The sequence below is a fragment of the Taeniopygia guttata genome, chromosome 1A (assembly GCF_048771995.1).
Source record: "Taeniopygia guttata chromosome 1A, bTaeGut7.mat, whole genome shotgun sequence".
In the NCBI taxonomy this organism is placed as follows: domain Eukaryota; kingdom Metazoa; phylum Chordata; class Aves; order Passeriformes; family Estrildidae; genus Taeniopygia; species Taeniopygia guttata.
Genome location: NC_133025.1, coordinates 9,357,799 through 9,376,697, shown reverse-complemented (window position 1 = coordinate 9,376,697; position 18,899 = coordinate 9,357,799). Strand labels below are relative to the sequence as shown.

The window sequence follows — 18,899 nt, the reverse complement described above, 5'->3', positions numbered from 1 at the left end:
TGAGCCAGACAGTGAATGTATGCCCATAAGCTATAACTTGCACTGAAATCCCAACAACAAAGCAGAACTTTCTAGTGAAAAGACAGGTAGTTCTTACATGATCTTGTATTTTTTGCCTCATATCTGATGCTATATATATATATATATATATATATATATATAAAATTTTCTTTTTCAGGGGATTTTCTTGTCCCTTACAAAACTGGTAAAAGTTTTCTTCAGTTCACTGAAGACCTTCATAAATGAAATTTGTTTCAGTAAGGAAGCTATAGTTTAAAACTTAAAAAAAAAATAAGCAGTATAAAATTATAGCAATTTAATTCCATCCAGATGTCCAGACATCTCCACAGTTAACAGAAGAAGAGTGATTAATCCTGATTTGGAAGTATCTACCTTAGACTGATAATTAATTTCTTTGAGGTGCCAATCTCTCTTCATCAGTTAGGGAAGTAGGCAATGCAACTGGTTAGATGCAATTCAATTTGCATCCTAAATCACAAATATTTATGAATTTTTGTGGTTTTTTTTAGTTTTAAAGTTTAGGTTCCCATGCAATGTATACAGCTTAAGAAGCAGGATCTGAATGATTTTGAAATCCTCTCCCCTATCTCCCTAAAAGCTTCTTACAAATCTTGCCTTAACAAAGGAAAAGAGGTTGATCTACACATGCACACTGAAACAAAAGAAAAATCAGCTCAGCCATTACAGAATGTAGACATGTTATTATCAACATACGACAACATTTTAGCCCACTTTAATAAGAGAAGAATAAAACCAATTTTGATCAAATAAACTCTCCTGCCTCAGCAGACAAGGACAACATTTCTGCAAGGATTAACTGCTTTTAATTAAAAATGGCATTTCTTTTGAAATAAATGCTACTTCATTCAGATAAGATATAAATAATAATAATTTTAAGTAGGAGTTTATGAATCAGTATTTTCTCAGGTTATTTCAATATGGTATCAACAAACTGTGCAAGTTTTTAAGAAGTATTGACAATTCCCTTTTGCTGGTCCTCTGTTACCTAGCTTTAAAACATTATAACAATTAACACATCATTTGCCACAGATCTTTAAGGAAACATTTACCACCTTTTCAAGTGCCATTTAAGCTCTTTTATTCTCTTCATCTAAATTCCATCAACTTTTGAACCTTTCAGATTTCAATAAAAGCAATTTAATCTTTTCAGCTTCCTGTGGCCATTTCACAAACCCATGTTGTGCCAACAAATCAAAGGAGCTAATTTTATCTTGCTCAGTGTGCACTTATAAGCAAAGACAAATTAATCATCTACAGTAGGTCTAGTTGGCTAATGTTTTATATTGCAAAATCAGTGTAATACCACTGTTAGTTCCCTCTCCTGAACTGAAATAGGGATCACAGATGGTGAAGAAGTCACAGATGGTCACTGGTATTGGGAAGCACTATTAATAAAATAGTCATTAAAAGGTCTACAATGCTTTATGGAATTAATAATTTCAGATGATATTTAAGTTGCTGACACATAAATCTCAGTGTCTATGTGTTTCATGTTTCTCAGTGTACTATGAGTTTTAACAAAAAAAGAATTTGGTTTTAGATATCTCTGTATAGGAAGAAACTTAGACTAACAGATATTATAGGAAGATGTTACACTTGCTTTTGAAAAAGTATTGATAAGCTCTAGTTTTTAGCTACTATTCTCACAAAAGGAAGACTTAATTACTTTTACTTGAGATTTATACTGGGACAAGAAAAAGAAAATTAATATAGCGATAAACTGTGTGCATTTTTCTTGTTCCTGGATATTTTCATCATCACTTATGTCAGCATGCTCCCTGGGAACTGTCTTAGTAGATTGAAGGGAATTTCAACTGCAATATTTTGACAGACAACTCTAAATGGCTGTTATTAGTTTTTATATTTCTACTGACTTTGTTAAATAGCATGGGGAAGAAAAAGGCTAGGGCTAATCTAGCCAAATTCTAATCACTTTATCAAAATGAATTGTGAGTGGAAAGGAGTAATTGTGTTGTCTAGTCCTACCTCTGTATTTTTGGTCATTGCTCACATTTATAATGCATGGTCACTTTACATTTGAAGTACCCAAAGGAAAGATGGGGCAGAAATCTTCATGAGACCACTCTGGAGCCACATAAACCTATCAAATACAAGCAGGCATTTTTAGGCTTTACAATCACTAGTAAAAGGTTAAGTTAGATGTCAGATGGGTGACCTTAGAAGTTTTCTCACTGAATAAACAATGACATTTTCTATTATATTTTACCATGTTTTCCATCTTGATTCTAATCAGTTCACTTTTAGCTAACTATTAGCACCCTCCCTAATTTTTTTTTTTTAATTTTGTTTAGCAAATCATCACTCTAAATGCTGAGTGTAACTTCTAAAAACTAAAAGTAAATGATTCTGGTTTTTTGTTTTACCATGATGCTCATATAAAGGTTATTTCCTTATTTCTAACTCTTGTATAATTTTACACTAGTCTAGAATATCCCTTCAGGATGGACTTAATGGTAATCAGATATGCTTCTGAGACAAAGCTGACCTTGTTAAAATAAGGCCTAGGCTCATGTTTGATATAAAGCTACAGAGAAGTTCTCCGCAATACTACAAACTAAAGAACTGAGGAACAAACTATCTTTCCCTTCTAACTCCACTCCTCAAGCCTAAAAAAGTTTTGAAATAAACACAGGAGGAAATCTTCTCAGTCTTGCAGTTAAGTGACAAGATAACATCACAGTAAGGAAGCCAAAAGACTGAGCTGAAGGTTGCATGCAAACAGATTTAGCAAAATCTTGCTTTTCTGCCTTGCCAATACACATTAGTCTTGATGTGAGTTATTGTCCGAGTAGGAATTTATAGAGGTCATCTGGAAAAAGGTTTGTGAACTCTGTGAAAATGCCTGGTGACTTTGGAATAACTCTTTTGCAATCACCATCCTGTTCCTTGTGAATCTTTCTAAAAATACCTTTTTCTACCTATTTTTTGTCTCTTTTAATTTGATGTCATTGTTGACAAAGCCAGCAAGACTTTGACCCATTTCAAGAATCAGTCACTTACTAGGAAATACTAATATGATCTGCTGCTTTTTATCTGTTTTAAAGAGAGCATTTACTTTGGGGGATTGAATGGTTCAGGATACCTGTGATGAATTTCTACCTCTAAACACTGTGTTTGATTCTAGCTACTCAATCTTTCTTGTCCTCTTCTCAAATGAGTTTTTGAACATGATATGCTGCTCTCCATTCAGGTAGCCATGTTTGGATATTAGTTTCATTTACACAGAAGCTCAGCTTTAACACTTGAGCATACAATTCTTGTATACTTCTTGCATGTTTTGAGTTTTACTAGGAAAAATGTAATCCTTATTATTCATTCCTCTTTTAAAATTTTCTGTGATCACAACACAAGCTTCATCATCTTCTTTGGTCCCCTTTAGAGCTGGCAAAACAGACGTGCTCTTTTATATATATATATATATATATATATATATATATGTGTGTGTGTGTGTGTGTGTGTGTGTGTGTTATAAGTAGGGAAAAATCCTTAAAATAATGTATACAATATATATACATTATATATATATATATATATATATATATATATATATTTATATTCTGTCTATTTACAGAAGCCAGTTACAGTTGTGATGACCGCATCTTATTAGTTGGTGCTGTGAAAAGCAAAGGTAAAGTGGATTACAGATGAGGCTTCTCTTCTGCCACAATCCCCAGAAGACTCAACAGCATGGTGAAATCCTGTTCTATACTGCAGAAGAACAAAATTTCACTTTCCTCAGGGCTAGATTCCCTGAAACATATGACACGAATTTGCAGCAAACTTGAAATGTCAGCAGAAAGTGGGCTGTATTCTGGTTTTTCCTGCTACCAGAAAAACAATGCAAATAGTATTTTTTGTCTTCAAACAAGGACCATGCAGTCAATAAACTGTCACAGAAAACTTATGACCAGAATCAGGTTGAGAGATAGATGCAGATGCGTTAATGAAATTACTGGAAATAAACTTTTTTCACCAGGTAAGATGTCAGGTAGTGGAGGGATAGAAATTACTCTCCCATTCAGAAAAAAAAATCACCTAGGGTTGGGACCAATGCAGATTGTTAAGGTGAAGCCTGTGCTGTAGCATACTTTCCAAATCTTACATCTTGGGTTTCTCATGTAACAAAAACCTTCCTGAATGCAACCCCTCCAAAGCCCCAAAATGCACAGTTAAAATTGCAATTGTAAGACAGCTGTTCTACTTATAAAGAGTTGGAATGTGGGACTCAGTATTAGAGCATGTGCTCTTCATTGTTAGAAATGTATCAGAAGAATCAGAAATTTTGGCAATTCATTATTTTAAACATGTAATTTACTACAAAGAATCAATGAAAATCTGTTATCGTTCATTAAGGACTTAGCAATTTAACAGTATCTTTAAAATTGCTTGCAAATGAGACCCAGATCCTAAAGATATTAACACTAGGATTAGATTACTTCATTTTAAGTATGGACTCCTTGACTACATCTTCCTATAGGTGCAGAGGTCCTGAACAATGTTTTGTAACTTGTCCTGTGTAAAGAAATTTTCTCATGTAGGTTTCTATGGACACTTCTGGACTTAGTACCTATTATGTGGTAACTGCTGATGAGAAGTTGATCCCTGGTTAACGAAAGTTAGAGCAGGAATATAGAGAAGCTTCTCTCCACTGGCTAAAGCTGACACAGGGACACTTCTATAGCATGAAGAACCACAGAAGGTGGGAACCCTCCAATGAAGCCATCAGGTTAAGGGAAGCAGATGAGATGTCTATGGTAAGGTAAATGTATAGAATCATGCATTTAATAAAAGCTGCTCTTGTCAGCAGTGCTAAGAATGGAGTACATGCTCTGAACAAATTCTAACCCATAGTAAAACCTTATCATACAACCAGTACTGCCTTGGCTTGTGTGCCATTGCTGGCAAAGGTAGTTGAAGATTAATTTGATGAGCTGAATTTGGCCTTGTATCAGGGAGTGAAATACCCTGTTTCATGAGTAATATACTAGAGCTTTCCTTCAATGTAACTCTTGTCCTTTTTTTCCTGCAAAGATGTTGCTCTGGGGACTGAGCAGTCAGGCGGAAAACTAATTTCAAAATCACTACACAGCAGCACTGAGATGCCAGTCAGTCTGATTTTCTCTCTCTTTTTTTTTTCCCACGCCTTTGGAGGCCCCTAAGGATAAATTTATTTTCTGTTAACACCAATATACAATTTTTAGAAATAGTCTATTCCAAAACAATAAGAATTTTTCAGTTTTTTTGCTTTCCTTCATGTCAGTCAGAGTTATTCATTCCTCAGATAAACACTTTTGTACTTTCCATTCCTTTACTCCTTCAATTTCTCTGTGAAATTGTTTGAAATTGCCATTTTCACTTCAAATGCAAGAGAGACAACACAGTGCACAGCTGATGTGACGTGAGATACCAACTTCTATCCTCAGTTAAACACATAAAAGCCATGTGCTTCTTTTGATCATGAGGGGAGAAGGGAAAAATTCAAAAGAAATTTGATATGCAAACTACAGGCAGATGTGGCCCTTACACTGTGATTTTCAAAGGGATCTAAGTCTACATTTCATCTACTTTATGAAAGCAGATGTAATAGCTGTTTCTAGTTGTTTTCACAGAAGTCAGTTTTACACAGACTGATTTGGGATTCATTTGGAACAGGACTGACAAATTTGCCTATACAGGGTAATGGGGCAATTCCCTTCTCAATTTCTAAAAATTAGAAATAGCAGTTTAAATCAGCAGTAATACATACTGAAAAATATGTTCATAAGAAAAAATGAAATCCATTGTTTTGAAACTTTGATTTAAATAGTGTAATTGGAACAACCTTCCATGTATGTGCATTGAAAGGATTTTAGACAACATACACATTATTCACAAGCTTACATTTTACTTCCCTTATCTTACCTCTACAGATCATATCTATACTGTTTGCTTTTTTGGCCACTGAAAACAGTCCTTTTCCCCAATTGCCTAAGTACAATTTACTACTTTTTGTAATTTTTTTTTCTTTCATAGCTTAACCCTTATATAAAAGGGAAACATTTTCAGTTAACTCACAGTAGCATTACCTTCAAAACTCATTATTTTCTTTTTATTCCTAATTTCCCCCTCTTTGCTAATTTCCACCTATCCTTTGCTATTTATCTTTGCAACCATATCACTTGACTTTGCAAGGTGTGTACTGGGATAGCAGTTTATGTGAGAGATTCACTGTTTAATTATATTAAATGTATACAGAATTACAGGTATCTCAGTTACTTTGCAATGGAGAAAAACCTCTGGGGGATTGATTTGGACAATGGGCATCTGTCAAGCCAATAGAAAGAGTCAAATTGTCAGAGTTGAGTACTGCTTCTGCATTGGACTCTCTTTACCAAATGGCCTCAATATTTTCCCCATTATTCAATCTCTGAGAAAGAAGAGAAGGAAAAATAAAGAAAAGGAAGGGAAAGGGGGAAAGGAAATGAGAAGGGGAAAAGCCTGTCCTCCAACCAGAGGAACATGGTCAGAATTTCTCTTCTGAATGACAAATACAGATTTCATACTTTGCTATTAAAGCCTTGAAAACATTGCAGGAAATATACAGCTGCTATATAGGCAATACCTACTATGCTTTCTAAATGCATGTCTTTATAAGCTTTGTACTAAGATATGTTAAATATTCGCAAGTATTTTATTTATATATCAGTAAACTAAAAAGTATTGAGAGACATCACAGAAAGAAAATATTATTCTACTCTTGTTGCACTACTGTGTTTTCAGTATTGACTCCAGCTCCTACTCTGAGAGTTAAAGTACTACAGCCCTACTCCAGGGCCAAAGACTGATAAAGAATTTAAAACAAGTCCCTTTTTCTGTGAATTAAATTCTTTCCTCACTTGCTAATTACTTTTAAGAAGGTATCCAATTTTTTTTTTTAGTGAAAAAGGAACAAAATTAATGGCTTTTTCGATTTCTCTATACATCACCTTCCACATGACCCAGGACGGTTTCTAAAGAGGAGAATTGCTAAGCATATTTTACTTTGACAACACAAAAGATTATTATATAAATGACAAAACAGAGGACAAAGAGTCCATGTAGGATTCTATGTATTGAATAACAATAACTTGAACAAGAGGAAGATTCACTATATGGAGAAATAGAAATGACAAAACTAGAATTCCTTTGAGGTAGATGCTTAACAAGATTAAGTCAAAGCCTGTAGATTCATGGTGACTATGTACTATAACATTGTATATTACACTACAACTTAATTAGTGCTTCTTAATCATTCATCACTTCTTTTTCTGCCTCTGGTGTTTCACTGACAGTTTAAAAAGAATTGTACATAATTCAGAACTGAAAATACTCTGAACTTCTCTGCCAAAAGGTTATCAAAAGTTATCAACATCTCTATGATGTGGATGGACAATCTGATGCTTATGGTAGATTAAGATACAGATATTGTTTGCACAAGATGAGCCCTGTCTCCAACACAACCCATTTTTAGATATAACTAACTGATAACAAAGAACTGTACCTTAGTAATGTGCTTCAATACAGAGGAAATGAGATTCTGCCACTGGTAATTTAAACAAACTATATTAAAGGATATTGTACCAAAATATTAACTGTTAGCTCTGGAATTTGTTGATTGCAAAGCTAGTTGTGGCAATAGAGAAAGGCATCAGTCAACTTTATCTTCAAATAACAAAATCCTTGGAATAAATCTTTCTGCATGTAATGAAATAGCCTTAGCATGGGCTCATTCACTAATAGAAATCAATAATACAACATTTCCCATCATGTAACAAATCATCATGTGTCATACCCCTCAGTCAGAATAATATATTTTATTTAAAACTCAGATCTCTTCTGTGGAAAATCATAAAGAATATTTTCCCAGTAAATGAGAATATACTTTAATTTCTTTTTCTTTGCAATCTAACTGAGAATCCTGGCCAGAAAATACTCATGAGAAAAATTCAGAACAGTTTATACTTATCAGTATGATATCCATATGCTGAATTAGCACCATCTGTTTTCAACAGCTATCAGGCTACTTTGCAATTTTTTGGTGACAATTAAAAAAAAAAAAAAAAAACTAAAAAATACTGAAACAATCAAAACTAACTCCCCCTTTATCTTTCAAAGAATAGAAATATCAATCCCTTTGCATAGGGAATGAGAAAAAAAAAACAAAAACAAAAACAAACAAAAATGGTGTGAGAAAATCTTGGCTTTTTCTGCCTCTCCTTCACTACAGACTTCCTCCACAGGATGGGAGCTGACGAGACACCACATGCTGTGCCACAGCCCTTGTTTGTTCACAAGAGTGAGGATTCATCTGCCCGAGCACAGGCATCATGTGCAGAGTTAATCTGAGCTAGTCCTCCAGACGACTGAACTGCAAGAAAGTGCCATTTTTCTTCAGCTCACCCTATAATCACACCTGTTTCTCCTGACAACTGTGGAAACACCCACATGTAGCACAGATCCCACCAGTAGATGTCTCAGGACAGGAGGTCAATCCCACTCACTACAACTAGAGCACTTTCAATTCCTGCTTTTGGCTACTCATGCAGTATCTGCTTGAAGCAGAGTTTTAATCCTTTTGTTCTTTTTCAGGAATATCACCACCTTTTCAACTCTTCAGAAATTACACCTCTCCTCAGCAATCAAAGGTTCTGGGTTTTGGCTCAGTTTGATCATTCAGGCAATATTTACTTTATTCTGTACTCATGATGCTTTACTTCCCCTGTCTAAGATTAAAGGTGGCAGAGTAAGCAAGAGACCTGATTAACCACTTTCTCTAAAATATGGTTTATGCTGGGGAATAATGGCCATGTAGCTGCTGCTGTAAGGCACAGATTAGACAAACTCACCAAGTGCCCACCTGCCTAATTCAGGCCTTTCTACAGCCATCACAGCAAAGCCTCATTTGTCCTTTCTGCTCAGCCCTGGCTTCATGGCTGAAGTATGGCTTCATCCATACTGCTGTGCACCTGCAGAATGGTCTGCATCAAATTCCCCCTCCTCTTTCCAAAACTGCCTTAAAATTACCAATACAACACATTCTGTTAGTGGAAAGCATGTTTCTTAGCTCTGGCATTATATACCATGTTCACAATATTACACACTGTTAGAACAGTAGAATAGAATAGAATAGAATAGAATAGAACAGAATAGAATAGAAATTAAACTAAAAAAAGGTTGGGAAACTCTCCTTGATTGCTGATACTTCTCTTCCAGGCTTCAATTCACCCTAAGAACTCACCAGCTATCAGGTCTTGCAGTAGACTCTGAATAAGCCCCTCTGCCTCAGTGGGAAAAGTTGATTTCTCCTTCAGTTCATATTGCAAGTATTTTCCTCTCTCTTTGCAGTTTCTCAGTGTCTCCCTTAAATTTCCTTCTGCCTGATACTTTTCTTTTCCCTCTCCCTCCATCCCTCATTTTCTGAAGCATAAAATTTCCCCCTAAAATACGCTCACTTGATCCCAGGGCAGGCATAATCCTCACACCTTTTAAAGAAATGCAGTTGAACCTGACAACAAACAGAGTAGATCATCTGCCACAGATGGCTAAACTTGGGAGGTGTGAAAACTACTCACAGTATGTCCGGATTTTCCATTACAATTTTTCTACAGAGAGAACATGCCACTAGCCAGACTACACAAAATTCCATATTCCTATTCTTATTCTCATATAAAAATGGCATTTTCAGTTTGATACAAATCCATTTCGAAGTGACACAAATCAAACAAAACCAAATTAATCTTTCCTCCCAACCTACCCCTAACCTTCAAAAAGCCAACTTTTTAAAGAAAGCATTAACACTTGAACAAACACATACAGTAATCTACTATACTGATACAAAACAGAACATCTTCTCGTGGAAGAAAAATAGCTTTTATCTGTTTAAACAGATACCAAAGTGAAACAGATTACCTGTCTTTCCTTTTTCCCTTTTTATTTTTTTCCAAAAAATGTTTTAAAATATATGAAACCATTTTCCCAGAGTTTATTTTGTGCTTGGGTTTTGTTTTGTTTGTTTACTTTTGTATGTATTCTACTCTCTATGGATACTGCACCAAATTTAATCCACACAGCTGGGACAGAGAAGTGGCAAATGCTTCATCATTTGTATTTAAAACTAGATTGGATATTCACTTCATCTCTTTACCAAAGAAATCCAGACAAGGAACTCAGTTTGGTCTTGATTACCTCAACCGAATAAAACAGTTTTTAGAACATCCTCTTTCTCCTCTTTAAAGGCATAAATGGAGATAATTTTTATATTTTATTATTTTACTAATTATTAAATATATTTTCTATTACTAGCACTGTAATCTACATTCATTTTCAGAGGAGGAAGTATTCCACTCCTGGATAAATTGCATCAGATGACAACCTTGCATGCAGTGTGATATTTAATGCAACTGTGTAGGGCTGAGGAAGAAGAAAGCAGTAACCTTTAATGAATTTTCTTCCTACTATTTTAATAGTAATTATACTATTTTAGAATCATGACCTTCCTCTTCCCATTTCTGCTTATTGTGACAAGCAGGACAGGAAGACAGAAAGTTGGCAAAGACTACTTTTAAACACTAATGAAGCTAAAAATTAAGATAAGGCAGCAGAAAAATCAGAAGTTAATGTAAAAAATATGCCATTTGCAGTTTCTAAACCTATATATGTAACAAAAAAAAAAGGAAGAAAGAAAAGGAGAAACAGAATTTCATGCAAGAGCAATATTTCAAGACATAAAAGAAAAATGAAAATTCTTATAGTTGGCCTGGAATCGAGGATATATATTCACTGCATGTACAAAAGGAAAAATGCTCTTTTCTTCCCCCTCATTTTCAGATCTCCTATTCTTGTTCCAAACCACTCTTTGTCCACTGCTGACATAGGTAAAAAAAATCCAGATAAAAAATTAGTTCTGCTCAAGTATATGCATATGGACTATACCAATCACCCTAAACATGCAATATGATGTTTCTTATTACAGAAACACAGGAAATAATCATACAAAGATGTCCACAGGATAATGACTGATTTGGGTTGGTTCCCTTCTCTGTTCTTTCTTATAAGATTTATTCACTATTTTAAAATTTCTAGCAAACACAGAGTTTACAAAGAGAAGAAAATTAATGCAACCCTGAAATATATGTAATCATCCAAATGCACATTCTAGACCAGTGGAAGAGCAAGAGCTAAAAAATTAGTCTAAGCCATAAAAAACTAATGGCTACTGAATATATTAGTGACATCTTATGTTCACAAAGTATCAGGCTTTGCCAGCATGTCATTGGGTATTTTTTGGGTCCAGAGATGTTAACAGAAAATCAAATGATTGTTTTGAAATCTCAAATGTTCGATGCTCACAGTGACCTATGGCAGCCCGAGGCACAGAGTGGTGATACATCCCCTTACAGATAAGAAATGGCACCATTTATGGGCTAAGAGCAGAACTCTGGTGAGTGTGATTTGTCAGAGACGTGCTCCCAAAGACTGAAAAAGGCAGGAGTGACTAATGGTTTTTAGCCAGTGAGGATGTCAGAAGGAAATGCTTCTGGAGACAAAGTTCCAGGAAAATAAAATTTTAAGAAAAGAGTATTACACAAAACAAGAACAATTCTGGGCTGTAGAGTATCAGGATAAACATGACCAGAACACTTATTAGTTAGTATTTAGTTAGAAAACAATAAAAAATTGCTGTCCATGAAAATCGTTCTTCTAAACATTCATTGCATGATGCTATCACTGAGAACTTTAGCTAGGATGGAAAAACAAGAAGCACAAATGTTAAACAGTGTAATGCAGAAGGTCACCCTCCAGTAACAGGACATAATGGCATGTTTAATAGCACTATAGAGATGAGGCATGCCTACTGGAAAAACTAAATAACTGGATGTTAGATGGTGTTTGATGTAGAACAATAGTTTTGGTCATTAGTTAACCTATATAAAATCAGAGATTTTGTTTCAGTTTGTCCCCATTTTTAAGTCAAATCCGATTTTCTTGTTATCCTAAGATTATTAGCAGTTTAGGAGCACCTAGATATAATTGAGAAAAATTAAAAAATATTTCTATTTAATATATTGAAAATGTTGAATACTTTTGTATTAATTTGGTATTATTTAAAATATAACTATTGTATATTATTTAAGCAAAGCAACATCTCTTAGCTGAAATATTTGATCCTGCAAAAAAGTTAATGTTTAAAGGGTCTCAGCTTTATTAGCCATGCGTTTATTTCCCTGTGAGCTAAGACTGACAAAAAAATATTGTTTAGCATCAATCATGCACTGATTTTAGAGCCTTGAAAAGACTAGGATAGTGAACATCAAGTCATCTTCTGTGATGAACATTGCTGTTTTATAATTTCTAAGCCATTAAGTCAAGAATCTATATGGTTTTACTCCATTTTCAGATGACAGTATTGATGTTCACAGATCTTTGATAAGACTATAAACAAAAGAGCCTTTCTATAAACATTACAGAACTCATTAAACTTACAGCACCAGCTGTTTGCATTTCAGCAGGAAATATGAAATAATTTAATTTTTAGATTCCTCTTCTGAAAGCACCGCAATCATTCCTGTACCTTGCTGCACTTCTAGCAGCCAGGAACGAGGCTGCTGCGCAGTGATGAAGATTGTCTCAAATGGTGAGGCTCTGGTGGCATTTACCTCAGAATGCATCATCTAGGAACTCTGTGTGTTACTGTGCAAATCCTCACTGTGTTGTTTGAACATTTTACACATAAACACTAAGTACTGAATTCACAATGAAACATTTTTCTTTATCTGCTCTGCTCTCGTTCTGGAGAACATTAAATCACATTGTATCAGTTGACAATCTCATTTTTTACTGAAAATATATGACTTAGTCAATATCATGGAGGAAAGGCTGAATTAGGTGCGTTTTGAGCTGAAATTGTGTCCCAGATTCTATTGTCATTAAACTGATTTACAGTTGTTGAATTGCATGGGAAAAAAACAGAACACTTGAAAACCTTCAACCTGTTCTCAAGGCTATTCTTCCTTCCATAAAACCAGCTAAGGAGAAATTATAAAGCACAAATTTAAAGTTGCTCTTTTTCAGTTGGACAGATTTCCAAACAGTGTTTAAACATTGAATATTCTGAACTGCAGTAAAATTATTTGTAAGATATTTTTTTAAAAATGCTTTGAAGTTTAATACAAAATTATTGGTAATCCTATACCTTCAGCAGAAAACTTACAACTGATGACAGAGACTTTCAGAAATAAGGATCAGAAATACACAGAAATATTTGAAAACAAATGTTTTCAATGTATGTATGTACATGTTTTCCCCCATTATATAATTACAAAATATTTAGGACAATGGAGTTAAAACATACTGTATTTCAAATTGCTACTTTTTGTGGCAGGACACCTTTCTTGATTCACCTTATTTCTTAATTTGTTAATAATTGGTCTGTGTAATATAGCAACACAGATAAGATACACATCAAAACTGCTAAAATAAAAACAGATTTTAAAATTTGATGCAAAAATGAGCCTTCCAGAGTCTCAGCTACTCTACTGAAATCTCCAGCTCAATGGACACATTCAGAATTTTTCTATATATTGAACTCCTTTTGGGTTTTGATTATCACTGTCTGCCACTTTTACCATTCCACCATTTACTTTATTGACTGTATTGTCCATACTTTCAGAAAACTCAGACAGAAAATCCTTTTCCATTAATAGAAATATTCTTTTTGTTGTTGTTCTTCTTGTTGTTGTTGTTATTGTTTTTAAAATATTTCCATTAGGGATGGGTAGTAGAGGGAAAAATAAAAAAAAACCAAACAAACAAAAACATGGTTGTCTGGTTTTTGATTTGGTGGGGTATTGTTTTGATTGTTGTTTTTTTAGTTTTTGGGTTTTTTTGTGGTTTTTTGTTTGTTTGTTTTTTCTTTTAAAAGACATAGGAAAAAATGTGTTTCAAGAGAATCACTACTTATTTTTTCAGCTTGAAAATGGCCTGGTCCTTTCTTTTCTTTCTCTCAATAAACTATTACTTTATTTTATTTTATCTACCGTACAAAACTCCTTTCTTTCTTCCTGTGCAAATTTTGAACTTTTTCAATGTAAAATTCAGATTTAAATGTTACTTTCTACTATAAAATTTCCAGCAGTAATAATTCTATCATTTAAATGAATAGCCTTCCTTCCTGCTCCCCACATTCGGTTAGTTTAGGGTTTCCATTTTTAATAATAATCAGAACTGAGAAATTCTGTTTTAAAGGAAGTGCAAAAAGTTCCTCATATTTTAGATAGTAAAATTACCAATTTAAAAAAATAATTTTCTAATGGAAATGCATGATCCATAGCTGACTGAATTAACAGAGTGTATCAGTAACTTCAGATAATTTTATATGAGCCATCAGATTAGTGATTCTACAATAAAGCACAAGCCTCTATGGTTTCAAAAGTCAAGGGAAATACTCAGATCTGAGCATCATAGATTCATTATAATAGGTCACAAAGGGTTCAGCAGCAATGTTGTAAACATGTTTTTAATCTTCCCAAATAGAGCAAAACATTACAACATTAAGATAGTAAAAGTCATGTTCTAAGAGGTTCCAAAATGAAATTGCATTAATGAGTGCCAAGTAGAATTTGGGATTCTGATGTAACTTACAAGTGTTTTGGCAATGCTATATCACTTATCCTTCAATTGTAGCTTCTTATTTGTACAAAACAGAGAAATATTTTTATGTCTTATTTTCTGAAGAAGTATTTCAGAGAGAGGTTTTACAGAATACTATCACTAGATTTTGGGGAATTCTTTTTCAAGTCTAGTTACCCATAACATGGGAAGGAAAGAGACATTTTCTAATATATGAGTTAAAAAATCTAAAATACCTTTATAAAATATTTTCTCTGCATAATGATGACAGGCATTAGAATATATATATCATCTATGAACTACATGCAACCATAAAAACACCAAGTTTTGGGTTTTTTTTGAAACAATGGCTTCTTAAAACATAGCTGTATATAAAAAAAAAAATCTAGAAAATTGGAGGAAGTTCTAGCAGGAAAAAGACCCAACAACCCAAAATCCCAAACCCAGCAATTTCCAAAATGTCTCTAACCTAATTACAGGGCTCGAGAGCTTAATGAGGGGCATAGACTAGTGTTTCCTGAACTGTACTGTGCATTTCTTTATAAAGAAATGTGCATAGGAAATGCTTTAGAAAATGTAATTTGTTTCTGAAGGGAAGCAGCACAGGAGATCAAGTGTGTCTGCACTCGAGCTAATGAGAACAATGCTAACTGGAAGAGAAGAACTCAGAGGGGAGAGTCTCCCAATGCTTCTTATCCTGTTTTATATCCATACAAACCATTAAAAATGTCATTTAGAGATCCCAGTGTAGGCCCAGTAAGATGGTCAGGGCTTGAGGGAGAGTATCTGTTCAAAGGAGGGAGGTTAAGGGAACTGAGCTTGAAAAAAACACCTAATTGCTGTTCTCAACTCTAAAATGAAGCAGTACTGAGAAGACAGAATCTTCTACGGGATGCACAATGAAGGACAAAAGGCACGAGCTGCACAAGGGAAGTGAAGCACTCTCCGACATGAGAGCAGTGATTTCTCAGAACAGATTGCACAGAGGGACAGTAAAATCTCCATCCATAAAGATTTTCAAAATTCAGCCTCGCAAGTCCTGCAGTCATCTGATCTAACTTAGAAATTAGCCTGCCTTTGAGGTCAAGGTGGGCTGTATGATCTCCACAGCACCTTTCCAACCTGATTTTTTTGTGATCTGTGATGACTGAGGAGTTTAGAGAGGAAATGTTTTCAAAATATTATACAGACACCAACATCTTAAATTATATACTGCTTTGATGATGTGTAAGGAGTGAAAGATTAGGGAGGTCAATATTTATTTTAATTAAATTAAAGTTTGATGTCCCATAACTGTGGACTATCTGAGATAAAAATACCCCCCAGAAAAGCCATTTGCTTTTTGGCATATATGTACGTGCGTCCGTGTGTGTGTCTGTGTGTACACATATGGCAAAAATGCTACTTCTCTAACATTGTCAAAACTTCTTGTTTTCCATCATGAGTTTTTGAGCCAAATGATGAAGAAACAGGAAGAAAAGAGATAAAATGTGTTCCTTTTCCTAAATTATCATTCTTCAGACAAGCAATGATCAAACAGTCTGTAGGAACATAAGGACTCGGAGCAGCCTACACTACCACTGCCACAAGAATTATTTTTACTGCTTAAAGAAATATCTGAAGGCATTACAATAAAATTCTCTATACTACAGTGTGTCTGATCAAATGGGCAAAGCACAAACTCACTTATTCTATTCCATTCTTCCTAAAAGACCATGATATTGATGCAGTTGGTTGTAACGTAGCAATCATAAAAGGAGCATCAATATGATGTTATTAACCCAGACAGTGAAATTTCTAAAAAAAAAGACAGTAATTGCTTCTAACATCAACTGAGACAAGAAGCATAGTTTTATTTTACCTTCTTACATTGCATATATACAGCAAAAACACAGCTATGAAAGAGGTTAAAGAAAATGTATTCCAGAAGCAAATGAAGTAAATATAACCTCCAAACTACCTTATGACATCCTGAGTCTTATGCCATCGTGTTTTAATAATGCTATACAGCAGCTGAATATAAGGACTCAGTCTTGAAATAATCTTCCCTATATTAAACTTAAATTTTAGGTGGGTAACTCTCCTTCTGATTCACTCCATCCATCACCCTTCCTGACTATCTTTTCACCTCTGGTAACTGCTGACTGTCTAAATCACAGAGTTATCCAGTCTTAGAGAAATCAAACCTGTTAAACTTGTCATCCCCCACACACACTAAAGAAATCCTCAGCACATAATCCTCCTTCAGACCTTCCTCCGTAGTAGTTATTAAATTTCAAACCCTGCCTTCACTCTTAGTTAATGGTTGGCCCATTTAGCCCGCTTGGCCATAACACCCCAGGGAAAAGGCTTGCCAGGCAGTGTAAGAGCACCAGCACACTCCATGCTTGAGCTGGATTTGGCATCAGCAAACAGCTTGCAAAGTGAGTAAGGTGAGATAATCAAAGCTGTATTTTGATAGGAACCACTTAGATTGGATGAGAGAGAGGGTGTCTGAGAAAGACCAGCTGGGAAACAGAAGTAGGGTTTAGCAAGGAGATTAGAGGGAAGATATGGACAGATGGAGAATGTGAACAGAAATTGAACTAAGACCTGAATTCATGATGTACAAAATGCATGAAGTTCTGAAGGAGAGCCAAAAGGCAGGCTTCCTCTGCAGTCTCACACCAAGGGAGAAATTTCAGGCTCTGCATCAAAATTTCACAGAGATGTCTAAGCCATATCTTGTGATAGACTTACTTATTTCAAGTTTCTAAAGAGTTGACTTAGGCAGCACAGCACTAACCAACCTGGCTACTGTTAATTCCTCTCTCATATCTTAATTTCAAATGCAGGGACTGCAAGCACTTACCATGCCATTATGGATTCCACTCCCTGAGCTGAACATTGCAGCAGGTAAATCACTTTTTGTTTACCAGAGTTCAGCTACTTCTTGGTAACAAAATTGAAAGTTATTTTGGGAAGTTGAACTGAGAAGATAAGCACAAATGAAAAACTTGCTCTTTCCAAGTGAGCTTTGAGAACTCTTGACAGGATTGCTTCTGAAATTCTGATTTGGCGTCAGTAGAGTCAACCTTGTCCTGTAAATAAGAAGTTTGTCTGCACTATGATGCCCTATCAGCAGCCATTCATCTTAAAAGCATACTGAAGAGCACCTAAAAAACAATTTACAAACCTAACCTTAACTGAATCATAACTTTTTCTGTGCAGAACTGATGAAAATAAACTAGTACATAATTAAGAAATTCACAGTTTTGAGAGAAAAAACAGGAAATAAGAACACAGAAGAATCAGAAGACCAGTACTTTGAGTGATCATGGGACCAAAAGCAGTCTCAGTCATCTAGAACCTTACTGTAGTCATTTGAGGTGGGATTATTCTTATTCTAAAATAAAACCATAAAATAAATGTATTAACTGCTGTTCCCTTGGAATACTTCTGCCTGCAGATTGTAACAGGAATATACAGTGACCAGATCAGGTGGGATTTTTCACCAATATCTAATGTTAAACATCTTATTTCTAATCCTTCATACCTTAAGTTATGCTGTGTTAGCCAAGGAAGACAAGAGACTTCCAGGCTTCAGAAGAGAAATGGATGGAGAAAATTAAAACAGGCAGTAAATGCCTCTTCAGCTAAGGGGTGGAAGGAACAAAACAGGGGACATTTAGGCTATTTGATTATGCCTGTCTCAGCTTTCCATCTTTTAGATGAATACTGCATCACTGCAGTCACCCATATCATAGAAAGGGCCATATATATCTGTGTGGTTTGTTTACTCAGCACTCTGTGGCAAATGCTGTATTGATACAAATTACCAGCAAAGATGTGCATGATACTGTGTCAGAAGAGCCATAAATACTAAAGAAAGTTGTCTTTAATTTTAGAATTTAATTTTTAAACATAATTCTATTACTCATAGTGCTCAAGATATTCTTGGCTTGGAAAGGAAATCAGTCATGTAAGCTGTCTAACCCTTTATGGTATTCCCAATATTCAGATGTAACACAATTTCACTAAAATATATCAGTTCTAAGGCATCTGTGCTTTTGTAGTTATAAAATTGATATCTACTAAAACTCCTAGGCCACAGATTGAGCTAATCCAGCCTGTGTCTCTACTGGATGTAAAGAGTGGTTAATATTTGTCATATTTAAAATAATGTTTAACACAGTGAATAACTCTTATCT

General features: G+C 34.8%; 1 protein-coding gene across 8 annotated transcripts in view; it reads right to left on the bottom strand.

Annotated features, from left to right (window-relative positions):
• The window catches only part of PCLO (piccolo presynaptic cytomatrix protein), a 313,621-nt gene that overhangs the window by 137,993 nt on the left and 156,729 nt on the right, over positions 1 to 18,899 (bottom strand). The window lies entirely within an intron of this gene.